The sequence below is a fragment of the Bos javanicus genome, chromosome 16 (assembly GCF_032452875.1).
Source record: "Bos javanicus breed banteng chromosome 16, ARS-OSU_banteng_1.0, whole genome shotgun sequence".
NCBI classification, from domain to species: Eukaryota; Metazoa; Chordata; class Mammalia; order Artiodactyla; family Bovidae; genus Bos; species Bos javanicus.
Genome location: NC_083883.1, coordinates 29,195,721 through 29,208,817, shown reverse-complemented (window position 1 = coordinate 29,208,817; position 13,097 = coordinate 29,195,721). Strand labels below are relative to the sequence as shown.

Here is a 13,097-nt window from a genome sequence, read left to right as displayed (position 1 = left end):
AGGATGAGATGGCTGGATGGCATCACTGACTTGATGGACGTGAGTCTGGGTGAACTCCGGGAGTTGGTGATGGACAGGGAGGCCTGGTGTGCTGTGATTCATGGGGTCGCAAAGAGTCGGACATGACTGAGCCACTGAATGCCAGAAGAGAAAAGGGGAGCGAGCGGGGCTGGAAGGAGGAGTTGGCAAGCTGCCTCTGGTCTCAGCAGCCCAGTGGATGCTCATATTCTCAGTGCCCATTAGAGGAGGCTGCAGGGTGGAACTGGCCACGGTGCCCTCACCTGGCTTAGTCACTGGCTGAAGGGGCCGAGAGGAAGATGGCTTTGACTGTGTGACTCAATAGCTGACGCTGATCCCATCACTCAGGTTAGCCCCCAGCTGACCACCCTCCTTGCAGCTCCTTCTGAGGGGTCCATCTGGGAGTCACCTAAGTCCAGTCCGTGATGGAGGGTGAGTGGAGGGGTGGGGGCTGAAGCCAGGCCTGTGCCCCACAACCCACAGCTCCCCCAGAAGGCCACAGCAGCACTGGGCGGTCCACCACGGGTCAGCCTCATCCAGAGAAGGGGCGGCTTGCTGCATGGCCCTCCCAGTCATCCATGAAGAGGGGTGGTCCCCCAACTGCCTGGACCCCCAGACTCCCAAGAAGACTGGAGTTGGATTCTTAAGGCAGTCCTGTTCCTCATGACTCACCTGTGACAAAGGTGGCTCGAATAGGGGCCAAAGCACAGCGTGTGTTCTGTGCGACCAGCAGGCCAAGCTGGGAGTAAAAGTGGCCGGACACGGAGACATTGTCTGACCGGAGCTTCTCACTCACCTCCAGCCTCAGGGTCCCCTGAGCCTAGGCCCAGTGTGCTGGTCACCTGCTGCCTCCAGGGTCTCTCCACCCCCGCAGCAGTGTCTGTCTGCTCTTTCCTATTATATGCCAGCATTGATGGCAAATCTTGGGCTCGGGGCCCTGGGACCTCTCCACTGATGCCCAGCCCCTCCCACAAGCGCAGAGCTCCAGACCATGGGCCCCTCATCAGGTACTAAGACTCCCCGTTTTATAAAAACACGGAATCCCAGAGAGTGGAGGTGGGAGTTGTCTGAGGTCACCCAGCAGCAGATACCGGCTCCAGGGTGGGGAGTTCCTGACACCCAGAACGGGTGCTTAAAACCCCAGATCAAACTGCCCACCTCCAAGTGGACGCTTCCCAGCTTGTTAATTATCCTTCTCTGCTGCCTGAAGTAGGATGTTTGTGTTTTACTGTAGGAAGGGCTGACACTTATTGAGCACCTACTGTGTACCAGGTGCTTGGAACACGAAGAGAAATAAAACACAGTCTCGGCCACTGTGTGGAGTGAGTGTGTTGCCTCACTGAGGTTTGTCACGCGAGCACAGACCAGCTCTGGACCCCGGAAAGTGCACCTCCATGCTGCTTTATTTATGTGCCCACAAGGCTTTTCCAGCTCTAGCTGGTCTGAATTTCCTGTTGCTCGGACAAGAGTTAAGGGAGCCGAGAAGCCCAGGGTGACCTGAGGCTTCACCACAAACTTGTCCTTGTGGAGACCGCCCCCGCCCCCAGACTGGGTGGACTGCGAGGTGGGAGGCACCAGCCAGAGAGGGCAGAGCCAGCCGCTGGGCTCTGAGACCAGCACCCTGCACTGGTTGTCAGGCTGCTGTAACGAAGGGCTGCAGACTGGGGGGCGCTTCACCAGCTGAAAGTGTCATTTCCAGTTTGGGAGGCTTCGAAGTCCAAGATCCAGTTGTCAGCAGGCTGGGGAGGAGAATCTATCTCCTTGGCTTCTAGATGGCTGGCTGCTCCCTGTGGGTTCTTGTAGTCTTCCTTCTGCACACATCTGGGTCCAAAGTTCCTCTCCTCTCTAGTTGTGGCCACTGGCTCAGCAGTTGCTCCAAGGCATGTGGGTTCCCTGACCAGGGATCGAATCTGAGTCACATGAATTGCAAGACAGATTCTTTACCACTGGGCTACCAGTGAAGTCTCCTCAATTCAGGGGAGTCGGGTTCGATCCCTGGTCAGGGAACCCACATGCCTTGGAGCAACTACTGAGCCCGTGGCCACAGCTAGAGAATCTGGGCACAGCATCAGAAGATCCCGCGGGACTCAGCGCAGGTCCCACGTGCCAGAACTAAGACCTGACACAGTCAAGTAAGTACATAGATAAATAATTAAAAAACCCACTCTGACTCCCCTATCTCCCCTAAAAGTGGGAAATAAATCTCCCATGTGAAGGTATCTTCCCTGTACAGGAAGGATAAAAAGCATTCTTATCACCAGAGTTAGGGAATCCAAGGCTAAGAAAGATGCATAAACAAACTGTGTTACTTCATTAGTCTGCAACCCCAAGTACAAGCTCTTTTGTTAATACCAAGTAAGTAATTGTTTAAAAATGATATGTAAACATCCTGTTTTGGTTATTTCGGGAGTCCCATTTCTATCAGCGTGCATGCTCAGGTGCTCAGCCTTGTCAGACTCTGCTCACTAGGCCCTTTGGCAAGAATACTGGAGTGGGTTGCCATTTCCTCCAAGGGATCTTCCTAACCCAGGGACTGAACCAGGGTCTCCTGCTCTCCCGATTGGCAGGCAGATTCTTTACCACTGAGCCTTCCATGCATATGAATTAATTTTTTAAAATTTGTCTTGTGTCAATTGAATTATTAGAGCAACCAAAAGAACCCATGAGTGTGGCAGGGGTGGGGGGGATTTCCCCCTTCCTGACTGTTGCACAGAACATTTGCCTGAGGACAGTGTACCCAAACTTTTCAACTGCAGTGTGGAATCACCTGGGGTCTCGGGCAGAACACCTGAGCACCTGAGGCAGCAAGCGGGGCAAAGGAAGACAATGTGTGCTCAGTCGCTCAGTCGTGTCCGACTCTTTGTGACCCCATGGACTGAAGCCCGCCAGGCTTCTCTGTCCAAGGGATTCTCCAGGCAAGAGTACTGAAGTGGGTTGCCATTTCCTCCTCCAGGGGATCTTTCCTACCCAGGGATTGAACGTGCGTCTCCTGCATTGGGAGGCAGATTCTTTACCACTGCACCACCTGGAAGCCCAAAGGAAGAGAATTCAAGTGAAGACAGCCCTTAGGTTTTGTTCCTAGCACGGAAATTCCCAAGCAGGATGCCCCAGAACAGGACACGCCTTTTTTTCAGGGCAGGAGTGGCAGCTGCTCCTGGCAACTCCAACTATCGAACGGCCCCACTGTCAGGGGGTTGGGGATACAGGGTCCCCGTGCCTTAGGGCTGCCGGATTGAGCAATAAAAATACAGGATGCCCAATTCAATTTCAGTCTTAGGTTCACAGCAATTTTTTTTTTTTTAAGTACAAGTATTTCCTACACATTGCATGGAACATACCTACACTACAAAATGACTTACCTGTTAGATCAAGAGGTCAGGAAAGACCTCTCTGAGGGACGTCTGGGCAGAGACCTGAATGAAATCAAGAGAGAGCAGGACAGACCTGGGGGACCAGGGGAAGCAGAGGGTGGGAAGGTGTGGTTTATTGGAATCTCATAAGGGTCAGTGTGGTATGTTTCAGGTTTTAGTGTGAGCGGATGAAAATGCGGATCCGGTACCCTGACTAAATAGAAGTAGTTGGCGGACACAGGGCTCACTCCTAAATAAGCCCTCCTGGAATCTGGCTTGCTCCCTCCTTCTCCTTGCATTTTCTGCACACAGTCCAGGGGGTTCAACTCATGGTCTTGGGGGTCAGAGGTGGGAGCCCTTCAGGGATCATCTCACGCAAACCCCTCCTGTTTCTGGCGGGGGATGGGTGCCAGGGGTCTCTGAAGACCTTGCCCGCCGGGATGAAGGGGAGGAAGTGGCTCTGCAGTGCCTGGTCTTCAGCTCCTGTGTGTTTCTGGAAAGAGCATGGGGATCAGGTGTGCAATTTTGGAGACACGCCTCCTCCATCACACACACACACACACACACACTCTCTCTCTCTCTCTCTCTTACCACTTTTCAGCTGGGGCCCCTCGATGGGACATCCGGCTTTGATGCCGCCAAAATCTTGGCATTCTCTCCCCACCGAAGCCAGATAAACAACACGGAGACAGAGTTTGGAGGAAATGGAAAGGTGGTTTTAATCTTCTGCCGGCGGAGGGAAGACGCAGCAGGCTCATGCCTCAAGAATTGTGCCCCTCTTCCAGGGGGAGTCTAGGGGATTATATAGATGAGGGTTCCAAGTTCTGAGTTGGTGATGAGGAACAAAGGTATAAGGATATTGTATAATTCTTGTATTGTTTCAAAAACAGTCAGAGGCTGGCATCAGGTAGCCCAGTAGTTGGGTCCATTGTCTTTTGTGAATTGTACTGGGCTTTCTTTGTATAATGCAAAAAGAGAGGGGAAAAAAAAAAAAACAGCGAGGAAGAGAGTGCTGTAAAGGTGAGAACAGATTCAGGATGTAATTAGCATAGAGTCAAAGGATAATAGATGCAGAATGAAGCTTACCCAGAGCTAGGAGGCAGAAAAGCAAACTCGGTTGTAGACAACAGATTAGAAACAGTGAAAGTAAAACCTAGGAGTGATCAGGCCTGCTCACTGTTCTTTTTATCTTCTTCGTTCTCAGGAAAGAAAAACCCGTTCCTCTTTTTTCCTTCGCATTACACCAGCTTGACCATGTCAGGCGGGAGGTGGTCTCTACCTGGCAGCTCGCAGTTCCCTGACCCCTTGGGACATGCGTGCAGGTCTAACTGGAGTCCCTAGCTAGGGCTCAACTTCCTTTTTTCTGGTTTGAAAGAACATGTCAGAGAAAGAACAATGTCCCTTCCCCAGAGCAAGGGCCCCAGAAAGCTCCTTACACTTCTCCAAGCTGGGCGGTCAATCGCAGGCCTCTGACTCTTCCCTGGACCTCAGCCCCTAGCGCCTCTGAGAGCCCCACGAGCCCGTCTGTCCAGACCTTCATCCACCCACCGCCTCCGCGAAGGGAAGCGAAAGGGTCAGAATTGCCCCAGCAATGCCCTCTCCCCTCCAGCACCTCCTGCCCCCGCAGTCCAGCCCCGCCCCGGGCACACCCATCCTCTGCGGAAGGACGCGCCACGGCCGCCCCCCGCCCCGCCGGCCCCCTCCCCCGCCTCCCCGGCTCCCCAGCCCAGAGCAGAACTGAGACCGGAAGTGAGCTCAGCTGCTCCAGCCGCAGAGAGGGCGGCTCCCGCAGGCCGGCCCTGCAGGTGCCTGCAAGTTTCTGAAGCAGACCTCACTCCAGCCCCAAACCCATAGCGTCAGGACCTGAAGACCTGGAGAACCTGAACACAGCACTCGGATCGATCCATCCCAAAGGCCGTGCACATCGTTGGTGCTTATCTGGCGCCCGATGGCCCTCGGGAAGATACAAACAGGGACAGTCTTTGCTGCACCCACGCGGGCCAGGAGCACCCCCTGCGGTGGCCAAGGATGGGGAGAGCGAGAAACACACCCCGCCTCTAGGCCCCAGACGGCCCCAGCCCTCCTCAGCTGCGGTGGCTCCAGGCGGGTCACTTCGTTGCTGGGTTCTGTTTTCTCCGGGAATTGTGAGGTTGAGATGAGGACACATGCAAAGTGTGTAAACTGTGATAAACAAAGGTGCATAGCAGCAACCCATCTGCCGTCTTCCTGCCTGCCTTCCCTGGTGACTTGTCAAGTTATTTTGAGAGGGGTAGCTAAGGGTGGAAGACACATCTAGGAGGTTCATGCAGTTCATGGTGACCCTTGTTTCTTTGGAGGTGGCACAGTAGAGCGGTGGAGAGGGTATGGCTTTCCATGTCCTGGCTGTGTGACCTTCAGCAAGTGGCTTAGCTTCTCTGTGCTTCGATGTGAAACTGGCTAAATGAGATTGATACTATCAATACCTACTTTAGGGGGTTGTGTTGAGGATTTAACAACACATATTAAGTTCTCCATTCTGTAAGTGCCTGGCACATAGTAACTGCTCAACAGGAGTTAGTTCTGGTCATGCTGCACACCTGGGGGCAAAGAAGCAGAGGCCAGCCTAGGGGCACTGCTGATTTTTGTTGGCACCCCAGGGCCCAGACACTGTGCTGTTCCTCCACCTTTGGTTTCCTTCTGTTTCCTGATCCTCTTTCCAATAAATTGCCTTTTGGGGCAAAAGTTAGGATCTGTTACTCTTGTACCCTTAACCCTGGAATGGAAAAGAAACAACCAGTATCGTTCCCCTAAACTAATCTCACCTGGAGCTTGTATCTCCCTGAGGGGGATTGTTCATTTTTGATTTCTGAGGACCCCTCCTCCCCCACCAACTCCATGGGCTCATCAGGAATCAAAAGGCTTTCAGGGGAACAGGAACAGGAGAAGGGGCCTACGCCACAGTTCCCTGAGCACTGCCCCCGCCTCCAGGGGCTCCCAGATGTCCCCACAGGCTCTTCCTGGGCGGTCACAGGCATATACTGGGATCCCCCCACCCTGGTCTTGAGCCTGGGGAGGGGGGTTCTGTGGACTCGTCCAGGGCTCATGCCATGTCCCCTGGGCAGTCTGGCCTTCCCACTGGAGGAGACTGAGGCCTGGGCTCTGGCCCTGCCAGGCCTTAGGCAACCCAAGTGGATTTTTCTTGGGGCTGGGCAGCCCCTGAAGCACCAGGAATCAGTCTGCTTCCCCCGCCTTTCCTCTCTCTCTGAGAGCCTGGTGGGGGAACATGAAGGCCCGTCTGTCTTTCTGGGTGGAGGAAGGGAACGGCCTTTCATTTTATTCCCCATGTGCCAATAGTTTATTTCACAGCCATCCTCTATACTTGCAGCCGAAGACGTGTGAACCAAGAACAAAGTGTGGCTCACCACTGAGTCTACAAGGGCCAACGTCCTAACCCACTCTATTCCTACCAACAGTGTGCCCCGAGAAGAATTCAGGATGAAGAACAGGATTAGGCACCCTGTGCTTTGATGAAACGGGCCCCTGGATAGTTAGATGCATAGCTTAGGGGAGTATTTTTGCATCTTCCCATTCATAGGAAAGCACTAAAATCATGAACTTGAGATATCTGTTCTTCGTGATTAGCAGTTATCTTTTACCAAGATGTATGCTGGCCCAGATGTATTTCCTAGCCAAAAATCATACAGAAACTGGTTTCTCCCCAATTTCTTCAGAGTAGTTTCCTCTGAGCTGCTGAGTGGCTGTCTCCCAGGTTATTGTCTTCAGCAAGACCCTGAATAAAACTTAAATTTACAGCTCTTACTGTGTCTTTAAGCCAACAGATGTCTCAGAGGAGGCCCCAGGTTTCAGGGGAGATGATGCCCGGGTCTTGGTCAGTTCAGCCCACAGACCGCTGCGGCCCTGCCTGCACCTCTGCCTTGACACTGGGACAGCAGGACCCCACCACGCCCACTTCGCTTACCCAGAAGAAGATGAGGCTTAGTATTTCCTTTCCCCAGCTTGGGCTGATCAGGCATTGTCACATTACTTTCTCAGGTCCCACTTCCTGTCCCACTGAGGCCCACAGGCTAACCACCCCCAGTGACCCACATCATTTCTTCACAGCTTCTTCTGTCTGTTCTCAGGTTATCAGACGTCCAGATTGCCCCCTGGGACAGAACTCCTGCTTATGCAGGTGACAGGGATGACTCCCAAGCCTTTTTCCCTGTTGTTCGTAGCCCAGGCTTCCTGCCAGCTCACCCAGGCCGTGCCTCTCCTCTGGCCCATGAGTTTCCTCCTCTGGACCCTGCCGATCAAAGCCCAGAGCTGACTCCTGGGATCTGCAACACAGGCATCTCAGGCCTCACTCTTCCCCCTTCCCCACCCCTAACCCCACCTCTGGTCATTTCCTCTTTCAAGATGCAGACTGGGCTTGCAAGTCTGGTTAAACACCCCGTCAAATCTCCTATTTCCTGTCATTAAGAAGGAGAAAAAAGGCAGTTGTTCAGAATCTTCAGATGTGAGCAAATCCCAAGAGTATTTCTTTATTATAAAGCATCTTTCAGCAAAGAAGAAATTCCAGTGGCCAAAGTTTCGTATTTTTTCAATGAAACAGAAACAGATATTTTAATTTAGAAGCAAAATATCGTGGTCCTTGTGCCTCTCTCTTCTTTCTTGCCCTTCTCCACATGATATTTGTGACTTGGTGACATCTTTCTTGCTGATGTTTGCATCTTTCTCATGCATCTTTCTCGTGCAGCCATGAAATCAAAAGATACTTGTTCCTCGGAAGGAAAACTATGACAAACCTAGACAGGGTATTAAAAAACATAGACATCACTTTGTCAATTAAGGTCCTTATAGTCAAAGCTGTGGTTTTTCCAGTCGTCATATATGGATGTGAGGGTTGGACCATAAAGAAGGCTGAGCACCAAAGAATTGATGCTTTCGAATTATGGTGCTGGAGAAGACTCTTGAGAGTCTCTTGGACAGCAAGGAGATCAAGCCAGTCAAGTCTAAAGGAAATCAACCCTGAATATTCGTTGGAAGGACTGATGCTGAAGCTGAAGCTCCAATAGTTTGGCCACTTGATGCAAAGAGTTGACTCACTGGAAAAAACCCTGATGCCAGGAAAGATTGAGAGCAGGAGGAGAAGGGGGTGGCAGAGGATGAGATGGTTGGATGGCATCACTGACTCAATGGACATGAGTTTGAGCAAACTCTGGGAGATGGTGAAGGACAGGGAAGCCTGGTGTGCTGCAGTCCATGGGGTCACAAAGGGTTGGACATGGCTTAGCATCTACACAACAACATCTTTTTCAACCCAGTGCTTCAGACTACCTCGAAGGATTTTATTTGCCTTTCCTGTAAAGCTAAGCCCCCTCACCTTGACCGCTTTAGCCCAGGTCAGCACTAGCTCTCACCAGGATGGCAGCCACAGCTCCTCACCCTCTGCCTGTCTCTAGTCTCACTCACCCCACCTCTGCCTACCCTGCACTGGCCAGGTCTCTGATCCTCTTGTTCTTCTTGCTCAGTGGTGAAACATTGTCTACAGAGGGCGGCAAACTTTCTCTGTAGAGGGCCAAATGCACACAGTTTAAGGCCACATGGTAGACCCTGCCATTCTAGTCTAGGTGGGACTGTGCTCCAATAAAACGTTTACAAAAATAGGCAGCAGGCTAGATTCGGCCGTGGACTGCAGTTTGCCAACCCTGATCACAGAAGATGTGGACAGCTCAACCTGCCCTAAGACACCTCTCCGGATGTGGTTGCTTTCTCCCTCTTCACTTCTACTTCCCACACCCCTCTGCCACCCCCAGCCCACTCACTGCCAATTCCATATTGCTTCAGGTGGCCCCAATGCACTGTGTTTCTGCTGTGTCTTTGCATGCAACGATTCTTCATCCTAGGCTTCACCCTTTCTCCACCTGGGAATCGCCCACCTCTCCCTCCAGACTCAGCATCACCACTCCCTGGGCATCTCTGTTCACACCCACTCCCAGCTGTTCACCCTTCCCGCTTCATTTGCCTGACCTCTGACAACACCAGCCCTTTTCTCCTCTTCCTTTGGATTCCATCTTGCCTTGTATTTTTCACTTTTCCTGCCTCTCCTGCCTCCCCTCTTCCATCTCCTGCCAGTCTTATCCCTGGTGCTCCTCGCTGCCCGTCTCCAGCCCCTGCTCCCCTCCCTCTCGTTGTGGGCCATCTCCTCCCTGTGGCTCACTTACCTCCTGGAAGCTGATGCTCCCAGAAGCACACCTCCAGCTGGACCTCTCCAGAGCATGAGACTCTGGACTCCCGCAGACGCCACACTCAAAGTCGCATCAGCTGCTCCCGCTCGGTGTGTCCACACCTCAGCTCATCAGCTCTGTTCCGGCATCCCTCGATGTAAGATGGCATCTCAGGCTGGATGTTTTTGGAGCATCCTCCAAAGCCCCTTAGCCACAGCCATCTGTCTGCCTCCAGCTGTTCTACCCGCTCCACCACATTGGTCCTGGGTCACTACCTGTGGTTCAACAAGACACCTCTGCCTAGATGCACATGAGCCCGGCTGGCCATTCAGTCTCTTCCCAGGGCATTTGGAACTGGGTAGTGCTGGTGTTTCTTCAGGTGAATTGGCCTATTCTGTGTGGGTGGGGGCTGGGGGGAAAGGCATTTTCCACCACCCCAGGGCCTGGGGGGACAGCAGGAGCTGGTCTGAGAGAGAAGGAGGGCTGGGCAGGCAGGATCAGAGGTGAGAAAGCTGAGGTCAAGTCTGGAGCGTGAGGTGGCAGGGCAGGGGTCATGCGCCCACTGTACGGATGCTGAAGGAGACACCAAGGGAAGAGTGATGTGGTCCCCAGGTCAGTAATCCAGGCTTTGCTGCCCTGACCCTCCTTCCTCAACTGGGTCCCGTGCCCTCTTAGCCTCTGCTCTCTGCCAGCAGGGGGCTCCCCTGAATCTGAAGCCCCTTCCTGCTCTGGGTGGCTGGACCCCCCTGCATCTCTGCAGCTGTGCCCCTCTGCTGTGCCTTCCCTTCCCCCCAGTGCATTCCTGACAAAGGGTTGAGAGCCAGAGGGCTGGACTGACCTGCTGGGTCTGGGCTGGTTTGGGGCCAGGCCTTTCCTGACTCTGGTCTTCGCATAACAAGGTGATTCTCTTCCTCTGGCAGCAGGGGCCCTGGTGGGGGTGTGGGTGGGGAGGGGGCCCAGACTCCTCCTGCTGGCTCTGGCTTTTGTGGTCTCTTCTAGCCTGGACTGGGAGCCCGGTAGGCCCAAGACTCCGCAACCCAGACTGGCACAGCGGGCAGAGACTAGGGAGGGCCTCATGGTCTCAACAGAGTAGCAGGAAGTTTGCCTGAAGTCTCCAGCAGGCCATCTGCTCCCACCGAGCAGAGTGTGCAGTCTTGAGAGAAGCAGCCAGGGCTACAGACCCACTGGGGACTCTGTTAAAGGAGTTCATTTTTTTAAAGGTTTGTTTTATCTCTCTTTGGTTCATTCAGGTTGAATGTGTTTGCATACAGCCCTCTAGGCCTCTGTCCGCTGCTCCCCTGCCCTCCAGACCCCAGTGAACACCCTCAGACGTAAAAGGACAGGGAATAAACAGTGGGTGCAAGATGAAGGAGAAGGGGGTCGGCCCTCCAGGTCCTTCAAAAGCAGTCCATCCCTTTAGGTGAGTTCAGGGCAGCTGTCCCCACAGAAACACTCAAGGACAGCCGGACTCAAGAGAAGTGGCTCAAAAGGAGAAGTGGAATCACCTCCCCAGCTGGGCCATTGCAGAGGCCATGGTTCAAAGCAGGGCTATGAAAGACCCCAGCTGGCGGGAGGACACCCATACTTTCTGTCACTTTTACCCTATAGATGCTGATTAGCAATTCAACTCTGAGAGGTTCTGCATCTTTAACTAAAAAAAGAAAAACTTGGGTGGCGTCCTCATTGGGGTCATAAAGAGAAGTGAGAAAAGTGAAAGTGAAAGTCACTCATTCGCGTCAGACTCTTTGTGACCCCATGGACTAGGCGGCCATGGAATTCTCCAGCCCAGAATACTGGAGTGGGTAGCCGTTCCCTTCTCCAGGGGGATCTTCCCAACCCAGGGATCAAACCCAGGTCTCCCGCGTTGCAGGCAGATGCTTTACCAGCTGAGCCAGCAGGGAAGAGGTGACCTTTTTTTCTATGTGGAAGCACCAGTGGGGCATCTGCTCCCAGGTGGGTGGGTCATTCAGCCATTCAGCAAGCAGTGAACTGGAGGTGGTGACACGAAAGGGTCCTCAGGGACGCGTTCTATGTGGGGTGTCTGGACGTAGCAGCGTAGGAAAGGAGCTTAAAGAGGTTAAGAGCAGGTGGGGACGATTTGTGGCAGCTGGCCAGCTGTGCAGCTGTGGTTGCTGCTTTTACGTTAGATCAGATTTCCTCAAGCGTGACAAACAAGAAAGCGTAGTGGAACAGGCTGGCTTTCTGTTGCTGTTGTTCGGTCGCTCAGTCATGTTGGACTCTTTGTGACCCCATGGACTGCAGCAGGCCAGGCTTCCCTGTCCTTCACCAGCTCCCGGAGTTTGCTCAGACTCATGTCCATTGAGTTGATGATGCCACCCAACCATCTCATTCTCTATCGCTCCCTTCTTCTCCTGCCCTCAATCTTTTTCCCAGCATCAGGGAAAAGGCAAAAAGATATGACACTGGCTTTCTGAGCAGAATCCAAACTTTGGTCAAACCCTGTTACAACTAATTTTGCATCAGAAAAAATATAATCTATAGTTTCAAAAAATCCTCAAACTTCAGCTTACTGTTCTTTACCGCTGAAATCCTTAATATGCTCCCAAAGCAGTGAGACAGAAACCCTTGCCGCCGCTGTTCCTGCTCTTGGCTTCCGCGGGCATCTGCATTCTTCCCAGTGTGGCGGGTTGGCCCCCGGGAGTCTCCACGTCACGGACACAGAGAGGCTGGGCTGGTGCCTGGAGGCATCTGGGACTGGAGGGTGCTGTGTAAGACACTCGCCTTCTCTCACCACCGGGTGCAGAAGGGCTGTATTCAGTGGTTCTCACAGAGATCTGTGCTCCCCGCCTCCCTCCCTCCGCCCCACCTCCCCACTGTGATCAGACCTGTCCCTCCTCCCACCCCCAGTGGCTGCACCTGAGGGCTCACACCTTCGCCCTCCCCTTCTCCTGCTCCCAGGACGCGGTCCCCAGGACCTCGGATCTCTACTCTCGTCTCTCTTCTCTCAGGAATAGACTCTTCCGTGTGCTCTCATCCACTCCTGAGGAGAACAGATACCGTCGAAGGTGCGGAAATCTGTCATTTCTTGGCCTCCTCTGTCTCATGCTCCTGTTTCATTAACCCGTTGTTCCACGGAATATCGATGGTATCCCAGAAGCATCTCAAATTCATCACATCCCAGACTGAACCTGTCCAGTTCCTGCCAAATCCTTGCCCCTCTGTCGGTATTCTTTATCTCAGACGCCCCCTCCTTCAGCTCACTCACCCAGAAACCCCGCGGTGCGGGGGGTGGTGTAGTTAGAGGCATGAGGCTTCCAGTTGAGCCCCTTGGTGCAAATTCCAGTTCCACCACATCCCGTGTTATCCTGGCACAGAAGTTCTTTAGTCCTTCTGTGCTTCAGTTTCACAGAATGGAAACAGTCTCCTTCTTACAGACAGTAAGGGATAAAGGAAATGTTCCAGGGGACCCAGCCACATAGATGGTACTCAATAAACACCAGCTGTTATTACCTCAACAACAACAACAACAACACACACACACACACACACACACAAGAGCAGT

At 53.1% G+C, this 13,097-nt stretch overlaps 2 long non-coding RNA genes across 2 annotated transcripts; both read right to left on the bottom strand.

The window, feature by feature from the left end:
* Positions 1-1,936: 1,936 nt before the first annotated feature.
* Positions 1,937-5,450, bottom strand: LOC133227636 (uncharacterized). Its single transcript, XR_009729897.1, has 3 exons — positions 3,938-5,450; positions 3,378-3,848; positions 1,937-3,043 (listed from the first exon to the last, which is right to left on the bottom strand). It is a non-coding gene; the product is annotated as an uncharacterized LOC133227636 (long non-coding RNA).
* A 2,418-nt stretch (positions 5,451-7,868) lies between these two features.
* On the bottom strand, positions 7,869-12,872 carry LOC133227635 (uncharacterized). The gene is made up of 2 exons (XR_009729896.1): positions 9,572-12,872; positions 7,869-8,152 (listed from the first exon to the last, which is right to left on the bottom strand). It is a non-coding gene; the product is annotated as an uncharacterized LOC133227635 (long non-coding RNA).
* Between the last annotated feature and the right edge of the window lie 225 nt (positions 12,873-13,097).